This window comes from Lissotriton helveticus, chromosome 6 (genome assembly GCF_964261635.1).
Source record: "Lissotriton helveticus chromosome 6, aLisHel1.1, whole genome shotgun sequence".
Lineage (NCBI taxonomy): Eukaryota > Metazoa > Chordata > Amphibia > Caudata > Salamandridae > Lissotriton > Lissotriton helveticus.
Window position 1 is genome coordinate 291,870,088 of NC_136067.1, and position 14,542 is coordinate 291,884,629.

Below are 14,542 nucleotides of genomic sequence, written 5' to 3' on the forward strand. Positions count from 1 at the left end.
AGAGGGAATGCAACTGGGAAAAGCATGATCATTGGGATGGACAAATGGAGCCCAGTCAAATGCTTGACAGATATGTTACTTCCTTTTGGGGTTTTCACACGGGAAGCCAACAAGGAGGACAGTACGATGGGCCAAGCTATCCTGTTGTTGCTTCTGCTACAGGAACAGTTAAAAAAGTTATCTGAAAGATTTGCAATCGCAGGTGAGAACAAAAAAGGAAGATGCGAATGAGTTGGTTGAGGGCTTAATTCTTCGTTTGGCTAAAAATACAATGTTGGAAAAAGACATTGTGTCATCCAAAGAGTACATTGGTGCAACAATACTTGATCCATGGTGCAAAAAAATACTACCTACTTTCATTCCATTTTCAGAAGGGGATGTTTCACAAGACGTGGATACTTGAGCAAGCCAGAGTCCTGGAAGACTAACGGTTGGAAATGAAAGTCCCGCTCCCGAAAATAGTTTTTGGGGTGCCGCCTTCAACTTCCAGCAATGGGAACATAAGAACCAGCTCCAACCTCAGCATTAGCTTGGTATGAAGTGGCAGGGCTTGAGCCCAGTGCAGAGGCAAAGTAAAAATAGGTTGAGCAAATGGTAGCACCAATGACCATTGAGAGGCTGTTCCAGGAGTATCTAGATGGCCCAAAAGAGGTCAATGTAGATTAAAACCCATTGGTGCATTGGTATGGGAAGATGTGCCAATGCCTAGTGCTCAGGAGGCTGGCAATAAAGTATCTAGCTTGTCTGGTAGCCAGTTGGTCTGCTGAGTGTGTGTTCAATGCAGCTGGTGCAGTTGTCACAGTGAGAAGGACCAGTCTCTCACCTCAAAACATGGAGAGATTGACCATAATCAAAATGAACCAACACTTAATATCAGAGAATTATACCATTCCTGAAATATCACCGGAGGATGATGAGGGTGATAGGTCAGACTCAGGCAGAGTGTGTTAGCTGACCAACTTCTGGGTGAACCACCAGAGTTTGAGGACAAACTCTACTTTTCTGACTGAGTAGGCCCCCATACAATTTTTTATGGTTGAAAGGCTTTGCCAAAAAAATGGATATAGCTAGGGGAGCATTATATATTTTGTTTGTTTTTGTCTGAATGACTTAAGCAGCCCAACCATTTTAGGTAAGGGTGGGCGTAGTTCGCGAAGTAGCGCTACGCGAAGCTACGCGAAGTGCACTTCGCACTACGCGAACTTCACGTAGCACTACGCGAGCTGCGTAGTAGCATGTTCGCACTGTTCAAGATGCGTTTTCAATGATTGCACAGTGCGGACAAGCATCCGGCACTGTGCAAGCATTGAAAACGGCATCTTGCACAGTGCGAGCTGTAGTTTTCTGCTGCTCGAGTAGATTATTACTCAAGCGGCAGCTTTCTCAACGCGAACAGGTAGTTTCTCATTGAGAGCGGTCGCGAGCATGCGCAATCACTCACAATGAGAAACCTGACCTCCTCTCGTTGAGAATTTTGCCGGGATGTCATTTTGCTTGCTCGCGGTCGCGAACATGACGTTCAGGACCGCGAACAAGCAAAAAATGACCGATGCACTACGCTACGCTGCACTCCGCATGTTCGCACTGTGCTACGTGCAGCTCGCGTAGTGCGAAGTTGCGAAAACTTCGCAAACTCCGCGAGCGTAGCATAGTGCTTCGCCCAGGGTTAATTTTAGGTACATGTGTGGCCGGATTGGAGTTGGACCAGTGTGCAGTGAAGAAGCCTCTCCTTCATTCCCGTCATGGACATCGGAGAGACAATGCTTGCCTCCGTCACATGTCTATCCTTTTTTTCATTCCTTAGCAGGACTGCCCCAGAACATTTGATTTACAAGACTGCCCAATGTGTGTTGCTTGCAGCAAAGATGACATACAAGTTGTACCACGGTGCTTGGATTCGAACAGGTAACTATTGCACCAATGAGTGATATATTATTGGGTGATTGTGAGTGATGATTGATTATGATTCATATGGTGGCAGATAGTGAGGAAGCATGTTCAACTAATTTGTAAGCTTGATTGTGATGATTTGCAATGTTTGGGGCCTGATGGTTGATCACTTGTCCTGAAGGGGTGATTGACCCTACCCCTATGACACTTAGCGAGATTTGCTTGCCAGGTCCACTCCCTTTTTCTGGTTCTCAATCTTCAAAGACCAGACCAGACAGTTTAGTTAACAAACACAAACCTACACAAAAAAAATAACTCCGTGTTTCTCTTCTTGTTCATCAACAGTAGTGCACTACAGATCAATCTCTCTCACTTGAGTTGGGACAGAGTCCAACTGATTAATTGCTCAGAGCCAGGAGGATGACGGAAGGACTCAGGGTGGGACTACCACAACAACAGCAATAAGAAGGAAGTTATTAGTGACTCTAAGAGGGCTACTCATCACTGTGGATTGGTGAGAGGTGCATTAATTTGGGAAATGCAATGCTGCTGAGTGTGTGTGCTGGCTCAAATGGGAAACTCCTCTATTATGTGGTTGTGGTTGAGTGGGGGGCCTGTTGTTGTAAGTAACTAGAGACAGACATGTGATATCACATAATCACATTATGCATGCACTTGGCTAAATGTTATGATGACAGTTGTGAGATTGATCAGCCCGGTACATGCAGCCTTTGTCCATCATTGGTTGTAAATTGCTCTCACTTCTCAGGTAATCGATCAAACATGAGTCATAAAATTAATGATTGCAGCAAACTATCTTCTTGCTCTGCCTTTGAGATTTCTTGTTACACTCCTTATGAAGCGTACCTTCTGTCCTTCTCCTTGACTCTACAATATCATTTCTGTTTTAAAATCCGCAGTCCTTCTCTTCTCCTGCACAAAAGGCGAAAGCTCCATAACACTCCTGCTTACCTTACCGGACTGCTTCAGCCAGGCACCCATGATTGAGACAATCCAAGAGGAATGCAGGTGCACTGCCCAATTTAGCAATACAGTATCATATTTCTTTTAACAATCACTTTTTTTAGAACTGTGTGGCATCATTTCAGTCCTCCATAATTTGTGTTTTTCAAATCTAGATGGCAGAACATTTAGATATATCATAATAACTTGTCTGATGATGAAGGACTGTTTGCAATGCATTTAACTGAATTGTGTTATACTCATTACTTAATTTCCTTCCACAAGGGATTGATGATGATGTGCTGCTCATCACCCTGATGAATATTGTCCTTGTGTAGTGTTTGTCTTTGTCATACTTTTCGCCAAATCCCCTTTCCCATCCATTTATCAAACCCCTAACCCTCTTCCTGAGGGCTTTATAATTTATTGAGGCGCGACTTAATTTTAAACCATATTTTGGATCACACGTTTGGTAGGACAAATTTACTGAAAGTGACACCAACTCACTGCGGGATCTTCTATTACCCACCAATAGCCCAAACTGGCCACATTTACCCAACCACGCATCATTCGTCAACATCATTATTCAGGCCTTATGTTGCGTAAATGCTTAACCTTGTCCACTCATAACTCGGAGTTCACTTCTGATTTGAGGATTTCATTAGTTTTTTTTTAATTAAATACTAGCTCCCCGTTCCTCAGAAGAAGTTACTGTTGCTGGTTTTTGTTATCATATCAGGTCTTCTTTGTTGTGTCATGGTGGAAGCCTGTTCTAAGTCTTTCTAAAGCAATTATATTAATAATATATAACACACTAACTCTCTATTTTCTTTCAATCGAGTTGCCTGAGAGGTGGGAGTGGGACCTCACTTGTGATTCCTTTCCTCATAGCATGTTAGCCTGCTACTACTACAACCACCAACAGATGGCACCTTGGGAAACCCTGAAGTAGGAAGACTGAGAGAGGTAGCAGCCCTTGTTTCATCTATTCATGTAAGAGAACTATGGAGTAAAGTGAATTAGTTTAGTTAGTAACTAAGTGCTACTGAACATGTTGTTTATCTAGGTTGTTGTAGGCAATATAGGTAATGGTAATTCCCCACTAGTGGTCAATATAGTTACAGAGGGTAGTAAGACAAGTGTAGAGGTAACTGGTATATAATTTTTAAAGCAGATTTGCTTAAAAACAGCCCTCGCTAAAAGACAGCAGTGTAAAGCAAAACACCAAAATAAAGATTTGAGTCATAAATAAAGTAAAATAATGATTTCCCTTTTATTTTTTTAACAATTATAAAACCTACCCTTTCCACCCACCACAGGTGATCTCTCTCTTCTCCAAACAAATCAGCCCATACCCAATCAATGTTCAAAGAAAAATTAACTGTCCAAAGTCCAAACCCAGGTCCCAACCCCCTTTCCCTTCCTCTCCACCCACAACAAAAGTACCTTCCAGCGAAACCAAAAAATTAAAAAGGGCATTAGAAGAGGACATCCTCTACATGGTCACGTGGCATTTAAGTTTCTGCTCTATCTGGGCCACCCTTTTTTCAATATGCATCAGATGCTGCAGGACGCAGCACATGAACTGGTGGTCTGAGCGGGGGGCAGCAGCGGTGGTCAACCAGGCACCTGACAGCTGCCGGCAACGCTGGTGGTGAGGTTGTTGCCTGGCAGCTGTAGTTTGTTAGTGGAGCTAGGTACGGGGGCAGTGCAGCTGCTTCAGTCTCCTCCTGCAGCGCCACCATCCATCCGACGGTACTCCTACTAGATTGTCTCCAGCCTCAGTCGCCACAACCAGGCTTCTATCTCCTGCTATGTTGGTAAAGGTGGTATATCAAGAAAAAAACAAAAAGAAAAAATACAAATAGTAAACCATGCTCTGTGCAAACACTTATTTAAATTTAAATATTGATACAGTAGCAGTACATTGTTGGTCCCCTCTGGCCATTGGAATTTGATGTTATTAGGAGAGTCACAACGTCTTTTTTACCCACACGCCTCACATACAAAAGCACTGACGACCTGCTGAAAACAATTAATTCAGAAGAATACCAGATTAAAAAAAGATTGATTTATTTTCTTTTAAAGGCTTTACTAGTTAAGAAAAAACACTTTGGGCCAGATGTAGGTAATTCATATTTACCGACTCTTAAATACCGAATTTTACCGATTCGGTATTTAAGAGTCGGTAAATATGAAGGGGGGAGATGTAGGTATTACAGATTCAGTAAATACCGAATCGTTAAGATTTGGTATTTACCGATTCTGTAATTACAGATTCGGTATTTCCCATTGATTCCTATGGGCTTTGAAGCCCATAGGAATCAATGGGAAATACCGATTCTGTAATTACAGAATGGGTAAATACCGATTTTAGCAAGGGTGCAGGGGGTGTCACTTTGACACCCTCTAGCACCCCAAAGACGGGCATGTGAGCCATGTGGCACACAGACATGCCCTAAGGGCATGTCTGTCTGTCACATGGCTAGGTGTGCATGCACACATGTGCATGCACACCTGGATTCGGTATTTTACCACCCAATTGGATTGGGTGGTAAAATACCGAATCTGTAAGGCCTGTGGCACTCTCAGGAGTGCCACCTACATTCGGATATACCGAATCGGTAAAAATACTGATTCGGTATTTTACAGAATCGGTAAATTTACCGAATCGGTAAATTTACCGATTCTGTAAAATATATGCCCCTACATCTGAAAACCCAAATACCGGTCGGTAACGGCCGAATTCGGCCATTACCGACCGGTATTTTGGCTCCTACATCTGGCCCCTAGTGTTTTGAAATAAAAATAAATTACCTCTCAATAATGAATAAGGCATTATGCATTATGGAGTTCAAGTTGTTATGCTAACATAATACAGGCATGCTAGCCAGCGCGTTGGATACTTTGCTACTCTGCAGTCTGCAGCTGTGCAGCTGTAATGGATATTTATCTTACTTTAATTTTTTATTTATTTATTTTTTATTTAAAGAGTTTTATATAGCGTTGGCTAGACCCGGAGGTATCAGAGCGCTTTACAAGAGAATCAACAATGTAACAGAAAAAGTTCACCAATTATACAATAAATCCAAAAAATAGGCAATACAATTAGGAGAGGAGAGAAAGGAGAGAGAAAAGTAGTGGAGGGGGCAGGGGAGGTGAAAAAGGGAGGATAAGGGAGAGACAATAAGGAGAGACGAAAATAAGTCTGTCTAAAGAACGACTGGGTAGGTGATGACCAAGGAGGGAATCCACGACCCAACTCCCCTATAGCTAAACCAGGTAGCTCCATCGGGCATCAGACAAAATAGTTCAGTCTCAATACATTGAGAGAGGGGAGAAGGAGAGACATAAGGAAGTGCAACAATGTGGTTCAACAATATAACAGAAAAAGATCAACAATTACACATTACATCAAACAATCAGCAATACATTAGCAATACCTTTCAATTCTTCTCTGACTCCAAAGAGGTAGGTGAATAATAAATAAGATACTATATCAGACACGTAAGTAGACATGAGAAAAAAGATGCACTGTAGTACAGAGAAAGGAATGGACTTTTCAATTTTTTTGGTAGTCTGGAACAGAAGTTAGGAAAGAATAAAGGAGTGAAGTGCGAGAAGGTGACTGAGTGCACAATGGGAGGGAAGGGATACACACCTTTTTTTCGGTTTTCAATGCATTGAAAACTTTATAACTGCTGCATTAACTGAAGCAGATGCACATTACACAGCCAACACTGAAGTGATGAACTGAACCATGCTGCACGTAGGTCATGGGTGGCAAAATGCCGTGGGTAGAGAGGGAGGTGATGAATGATGTTGGGTGAGATACATATATGCCTTGCTTAACAAATTCAGTGAGTTAAGGGAGTAGAAAAAAACATTGATATATCCCCCACTTTGAACGACAGCTTTGAAAGCCAAGCAGGCGAAGTTGGTGGGCATGCCCCTCTCCAGAAGAGCTCTCTTGTTTCTTCATCCAAGCAATATCCATGCAACCTTTCATTTGCACTATTTGCCCGTTGATACCTTCCATTTAAACTTTACTTTCATCATATCAGATACTGCTAACATCACTCCAGTTCTGTTAGCAGTATCTTCTATCAACAAGCATTGGAAATGCAATAGGTCTCGCAGCATTAGAGTTAGTGCTTTTAGATATTTATTTTAAATGAAGTGTATGCTTGTTTTTGTGTGATGTGTTGTGTTATTGAACCCAAAATATAACTCGCTGAGAGGTAGCCCAAAACTGGTCGTGTGGCACAGCATATAATGCACAGTATTTTAGGTCACGTGTAAGCCAAACATATAATTACTTACGTCATTACTAGTTACAATTTGTGGGTCGCACCTTTTTCAGAGCAACCCTCACACACATTTTTCAGCCCACCTGAAGGGTTCGTACTAAGAATTTCCAACCAGAGCTTCATTCGGAAACTTTTAGGAGGGCATTGCTGTGGGGAGGGGGGAGGAGAAATGCGACACGGCCGCAGCAGGGGCGGAGCAGGGAGAGCGGCCTTTGAAGTGCACTTTACACGGCCGGCCGGCAGTGAAACTGAAAGCACGGCCGGCCGGCCGTGAAAGCCTTTAATGTACAGTCTAATGTACTGTGTTCTTGCAGTGTGGACTGCTTGTCAGTTTCTCAGATTTACAGTACAGTTGCAGTTGATTTTCCGCATTAACCTTTCAAGTAAAATGTGGCAAATCGATATATAGTAAATGGTTTCTGAAACGTGTGGCTAAGCTCTGGATATGACCCATCAATGCAATATACACTCTGCCATTGTAAGTGAGAGCCTGAGCCTGCTGATGGCTAAAACTGGCTTTTTTGCTTCTTCGGGGCATGCAATCAGGCATGCAGCCGGGAATGCAGTCGATGAACAAAAGTCCACGGATGATGCAAATGCAAGGACAGCCTGCGTACATGCACCCATCTGGCATGATGGCAGGAATGGGCCCTGGACAGATGGGTGCTGGAGGCATGCCACCCTCTCAAATGATGCCTGGCCAGATGCCGCTTATGCAGCCAGTGAGTGCTTCTTTGTGTGCTGAATTGAGATTATTTTATTTTTTCCAGCTCACAAAATGTTTATCCATGTACTTGCCAGCCTAGTTAGAGTATTTCGTTTGCAATCACTATCTACATGGCCATCTTTTATTTGTATATCTTGGAATTAGAATAGTTTGAGCATTACATGCCATGAAAGTTGTTATTTTCTTGGGTCGAGGGTGAAAGAGATGCTCGCTAATATTGAGGTAGGGAGTTTCCTGTTTTGGGCTGCATGCTTTTCTCTTTGCTCCTTACCGTCTACAGATTAATGCATTTGTCTCATGTCGAGCACTTACAGGGGGCGGAGCAGGGAGAGCGGCCTTTGAAGTGCAATTTACACGGCCGGCCGGCACTAGCACGTGGGTTTTCCAATCAACTAATGACGGAGGGGGTGGATTTTAACAATAATGGAGTTCAGTGGAGTGCCAGTATGGCTTAAAAGAAACAAAATGGAATCTTAAGACCAACCTCCATATACTTGTATGATGCCTGAAAAATATTCGAGGGCTACAACTTCCACAATGCTATGTACTTTTGTACTTATGAGAGAGAGAAAGAGAGAGAGCGGGAGAGAGAAAGAGAGAGAGAAACCGAGAGGCGAGAGAGCGAGGTGCTACTAAGCGGCCCCTTGCCTTGGACCTTCCAACAGCATTTTTTTAATGCGTTTATGGATTAGGCTTCTTGGCGCTGGAGGGGTTCACAAACATCGTCCGCAGAGGATTTCACACCACTGCAGGACCCAGTGAGAGCTTCTACTTTATTGACGCCATGCCTTTTTGCGGATGTTAAGCGCTAAACTAATTAAGCTAGTTAGAACACCGGCGAGGCGCTAGCGGGTTTTGAATGTTAGCTGTAAATTCACCTGCGGTTTAACTCGTCAGCCCAAAACGGTAGTGCACATTTTAACCATAATGTACATTTCATGTAAGCCAGTAGTGCATCAAATAATACTTACCTACCACAATTAAATAAACGCCAGTAGCTTTTAACGCCATTATATTAAAATATCACTGACATCTATTCAAGGGCCGCAGCACTTGCACACGTGCCATGCTTGAACCACAATTTGGAAAACAATACCACACAAACTGGGGACACATTAAACAAGCAAACCAGATCCATTGGCGAGATTTCATAGCGCTTCGATCTTGCATGGGGGGGGGTCCGACAAAAATGGCGGGGAGGGAGAGAGAGCGAGAAGAGGAGAGAGGGAGAAAGAGCGAGAAGGGGGAGAGAGAAAGCGGGGGAGAGAGAAAGCGGGGGAGAGAGAAAGCGGGGGAGAGAGAAAGCGAGAGGAGAGAGCCCGGGAGTGTTGCGCGTCCCTGCACGTTCATTCATTCATTCTCATTCATTCTCTCTCATAGTTAATGTATGCAAACCTAATATGGGCATGACGAAAATAAATTAGCATTGATTAGTACATTCCCTTGTATTGGGGCAGATTTATTTATTACTTTCAGGAATACATAAGAAAAGAGAAAACCTAGCAAACGCCTGTGACTTCTCTTTTCCCACAAGCAAATATAACCCATGTTGGCTCATAAGAAATTCTGCTGAGCGATTGCAGAGACAGAGAGCGAGCGAGAGAGAAAGAGAGCGAGAGAGAGAGAAAGAGAGCGAGTGAGAGAGAAAGAGAGCGAGAGAGAGCGGGAGAGAGAGAGAAAGAGAGAGAGAGCAGGAGAGAGAAAGAGAGAGAGAAACCGAGAGGCGAGAGAGCGAGGTGCTACTAAGCGGCCCCTTGCCTTGGACCTTCCAACAGCATTTTTTTAATGCGTTTATGGATTAGGCTTCTTGGCGCTGGAGGGGTTCACAAACATCGTCCGCAGAGGATTTCACACCACTGCAGGACCCAGTGAGAGCTTCTACTTTATTGACGCCATGCCTTTTTGCGGATGTTAAGCGCTAAACTAATTAAGCTAGTTAGAACACCGGCGAGGCGCTAGCGGGTTTTGAATGTTAGCTGTAAATTCACCTGCGATTTAACTCGTCAGCCCAAAACGGTAGTGCACATTTTAACCATAATGTACATTTCATGTAAGCCAGTAGTGCATCAAATAATACTTACCTACCACAATTAAATAAACGCCAGTAGCTTTTAACGCCATTATATTAAAATATCACTGACATCTATTCAAGGGCCGCAGCACTTGCACACGTGCCATGCTTGAACCACAATTTGGAAAACAATACCACACAAACTGGGGACACATTAAACAAGAAAACCAGATCCATTGGCGAGATTTCATAGCGCTTCGAACTTGCATGGGGGGGGGGGCGGGGGGGGGTCCGACAAAAATGGCGGGGAGGGAGAGAGAGCGAGAAGAGGAGAGAGGGAGAAAGAGCGAGAAGGGGGAGAGAGAAAGCGGGGGAGAGAGAAAGCGGGGGAGAGAGAAAGCGGGGGAGAGAGAAAGCGAGAGGAGAGAGCCCGGGAGTGTTGCGCGTCCCTGCACGTTCATTCATTCATTCTCTCTCTCTCATAGTTAATGTATGCAAACCTAATATGGGCATGACGAAAATAAATTAGCATTGATTAGTACATTCCCTTGTATTGGGGCAGATTTATAACTTTCAGGAATACATAAGAAAAGAGAAAACCTAGCAAACGCCTGTGACTTCTCTTTTCCCACAAGCAAATATAACCCATGTTGGCTCATAAGAAATTCTGCTGAGCGATTGCAAATTCACTTTTCCAGCATCCCCTGAAGTGATTGAAGGGGAGTTTTGTAAATACCCTTAAATATGCAAGTTTATGGGTGTGAGTGGACTCTCAGGGTACTCCAACCCTGGAACTACCATTTCTAGCCTGCCTCCTGCTGCTTTATGCCGAGTTGCGGAACAGTGACACAAATCAACAAGCAGAAACACGAGAGACGGCCTGCGGCCGTCAAAGTGAAGTGGACACGGCGGGCAGGGGAGGGGGCGGAGCGGGGAGAGCGGCATGTGGGTGTTAAGAAGCCGGGCCTTTGAAGTGAAGCTAAGCTTCACTTCAAAAGGTGTCGGAGGAATGCGGATTAGGGAACAGACAGCGATTGCGGCTGTGCACGCGCTTTTAAGCTCAATGCACATGCGCATTGAGCTTAAAAGTCACGGGCACTGCAAGGAATCGCCACGATTCCTTGCTTCTTAGTTAAAGGTTGTTTAAGCCGCAATAGGCTCGCAAGCTCGATGCGCATGCGCATCGACAGGCGAGACCTAAAAATATCACTTTGGGCATTTTGTTGGTTGACTTGTTAGAAAAGTCAGGTGGTCAAGCCAACCAAAACCTTTTTGTAATGGAGGGGCAGAACAATGATGACTCTGAATCATTAAACTGCAATGAAGGGTTGGAATAATGGTCAATGAAATTTGAATTGATTTATTAACTGTTCGATTAGTTCAAATCATCACAGTAAAATGTATACAGCCAAGCGCCCTCCCCACCTTCATCCTCATGTATAAAAAATATAGAATACAAGCAGATCCACAAAAGTGAGCTTCCAATAAGTATTGCACAGAGCCCGTTATTGCACTTTGCTTACTATGGCACCCTAGGGCGCTTACCAGTTCTCGCTCATACCCAATGTCATCATCTCTATTAAGGAATAAGCATTTCCTTCACAATTTCAGTACCTTGAGGGTAATTGTGCACTAGGCTTTTTTTCCTCACCCTAGGGCACCTGCCCAGCGGACCATAAGACAGTGTGAATTTCATGTGCAGATGTTAAAAGCAACAAATGGGGATGCTGACTCTTTGTTAATATGTGCATGTTCTCATATACAATCAGTTGTATGACATGAACAGGAGCATAACACATTCTAAACCCCATAAATGAGCAAAAACAACAAATGATCAATTGAGGCCCTTACTATAAGCTCCTTCTACTGGTCAATGATTATGATAATGGTTTTGGTTGGCAAATACAAAGGGATCTCATACCTTTTCTGCTATGCTGCACTGTCATAAAAACTGCTGGTATACTGTATAAATTAATAATTTACAGCACAACCCTGAGGGGGTCCACCATGGCCACTCTTTCATTTTAACTGTTTGAACATGAGCAAGAATAGGAAAGCCTTCTCAACAAACATCCGTAGTGAATACTTCTAGATTAGTTGGGCCTGCAATCTTCACAGTAGACAGTAGAGTATCAAAAATCTGTTCTCTGAGTCTTACAATAGCACACGATATATAGGGGAGAAGGAAACATTACTAATAAAGCAGAAAAAACTACAGACTGGTACAGACAGGAGGAAGTCAGCTACAAAAACATGAAATATAGAAAAAAGGATAATGCAAGGATTACAAGATTTTAACAAACATTCGATAGAGTTGAAAAAAAGAGACATTAAAAAAAACAAGGCAAAATGTACCTTATTCTAATTGCGGGCAGAGGTAAAAGTTAGGGAATAAATAATGATAACAGGATTTACTGGGATCAGCAGAAACATCGGCCACAGCGCTGGTGGTGGCATCCCCTGGTCCCTGACCCACACAGAACTATATGTCTTCTTGCCCTTGGGTGCTGATATAAGAAATAAAGAAGTGGTACAGTTAATCTCCCCAAAAATATTTTGAAAGGCAAATGCAGTAACATTGTACTTTTCAAAATGAGATTGTCTATAGTACTAGTATCTATCAAGTTGACCACCCAAATTATCGTAAGTCTCTCTTTTTTTATCAATGTATAGACTGTGAGATTGCTGGGGACTGTACGAGCAGGGGACTGTACGAGCTACATAAAGAAAGTCAGAGAGAATGCTAACTCACTGATATCGCTATCTTAGTGACAGGACAGAGAAGTCTGCAAGGCTTCTTAAATAATCAGCCCAAGCAAGCGCAGTAAGTATGATTAGGTAGCGCCGAGGACCTACCTAGCAACTGGATCACATAATATGTGCAAGGAAAACATAACTTACGTCTGATTATGAACAGCATGGTATTTAAAAAAAAATATCAGCACTGTAGAAAATAAACTCAACAAATATTTATTCACTTTTCCCCGCAATCTTGATGCCTAGCAGGTCGAACAGGTCCTTCTCGAGCCTATAATGACGGCCCAGCTGTGCGCCAACTGCTTTTAGGTTCGTAGGCCTCAAGGTTTGAGGTGTGCACACTAGCAAACCTTGCACCAACGCACCCAACTGCCACCTCTGCAATAATGGTGCAGGGCTACATCCCATAGCGACGCCTATGACCACAGGGTGTACTGCGTGCCGCCGCTGTCTCTCTTGCCCCTCTCGCCCTCCTCTGCCATGGCGCTGGGAAGTCAAAAAAAGAGAAGAAATAGGAAAAGGAAGGAAGAAAGGAAAAACTAAAGAAGTAAAGGGAAAACTGAAAAAGTACAAAAAAATCACAAAAACACACAAAAAATGACAAACACATAAAATACACAAACACAAAGACTCACACTGATACAATAAAGGAAAATGAGGGGCGGATGAGTCAAATAGGGAGAGGATTCAAAAGATTAAGGGTGGATTGCAAAACAAGCGCCTGCACAGAACAGGATACAAAATAGCTGCGCCCATGCGAACCGCGTGGCGCCATGCATGCGCAGTTTCCAGCACAAGAACGTGCATCACACTACTAAATGTCAAAACCGTCAAGTGAACGGGCGCGTTGAACAGCTCCGCCTGCGGAATTCTGTGGAATCTTGCTGACTATTTGAGCCGCTCAGCAGAATTCCACATTGCAGAATTCCGCGCGCCCTGCCCAGGCCTACCACAGACCCATGTTTCTCCTTGGAGTCCAAGAGATCAGGTAGAGGTTCACTCTCCATATCTTCTTCTCCATCTGTCACCAACCGCATGGTGAGCTCAGACCTCTCAAAGTGTGGTTTGAGGCAAATGACATGCAGCTCCCTGTGGGTTTGCCAAGGGGTCTTGGGGTTCACCAGGTATGTGGCCTCACCCTTTCTTTCAATCACCTCATGGGGCCCATTCCACCGATGCTGGAGGGCCTAGGGCTCTACCGGCTCCATCACCCACACTGTCTGACCAGGTTGATACTCCACATTGGTATCATTTTTCTCCTACCTCTTCTTTATGACTGGCTTCCAGGTTACTGGAAGCTTGCTTCCATAACTTAGCCATCTAGTTTATAAAGGCCAGCAAATAGCTCCCTATATCCTGGAGTACCTTCCTGGGAGCCTGCTCCCACCCTTCTTTCACCAGACTAAGAGGTCCTTTTACTGTGTGACCATACAACAGCTTAAAGGCGCTGAAACCCACTCCGCTCTGTGACACCTCTCTGTAAGCAAACAACAGGCCACTTTTTCCTCTGGGCCTCGGGCAGGCCTCTGACTTTCAGGGTCTTGTTGAACCTCTCAACAAGCCCATTGGTTTGCGGATGGTATGTAATGGAGATCTTGTAAGTCACCCACATACTCCTTCCACATTGATTACATATATGCAGACATGACGTTTTTGCCCCTGTCAGACACTACTTCCTTGGGGAAACCCACATGGGTAAAAATCCTCATCATGGCCTTTGAAACCGCAGTTATGGTTCTCAGAGTGATCGCATCTGGATACCTAGTGGCATGATCTACCAGAACCATAATAAACCTATTGCCTGAAGCAGTATGGGGATCTATATGCCCTACAAAGTCGATGCCACCAATCTCAATAGGTGTTCCAATGGCGGGCAAGGGATTA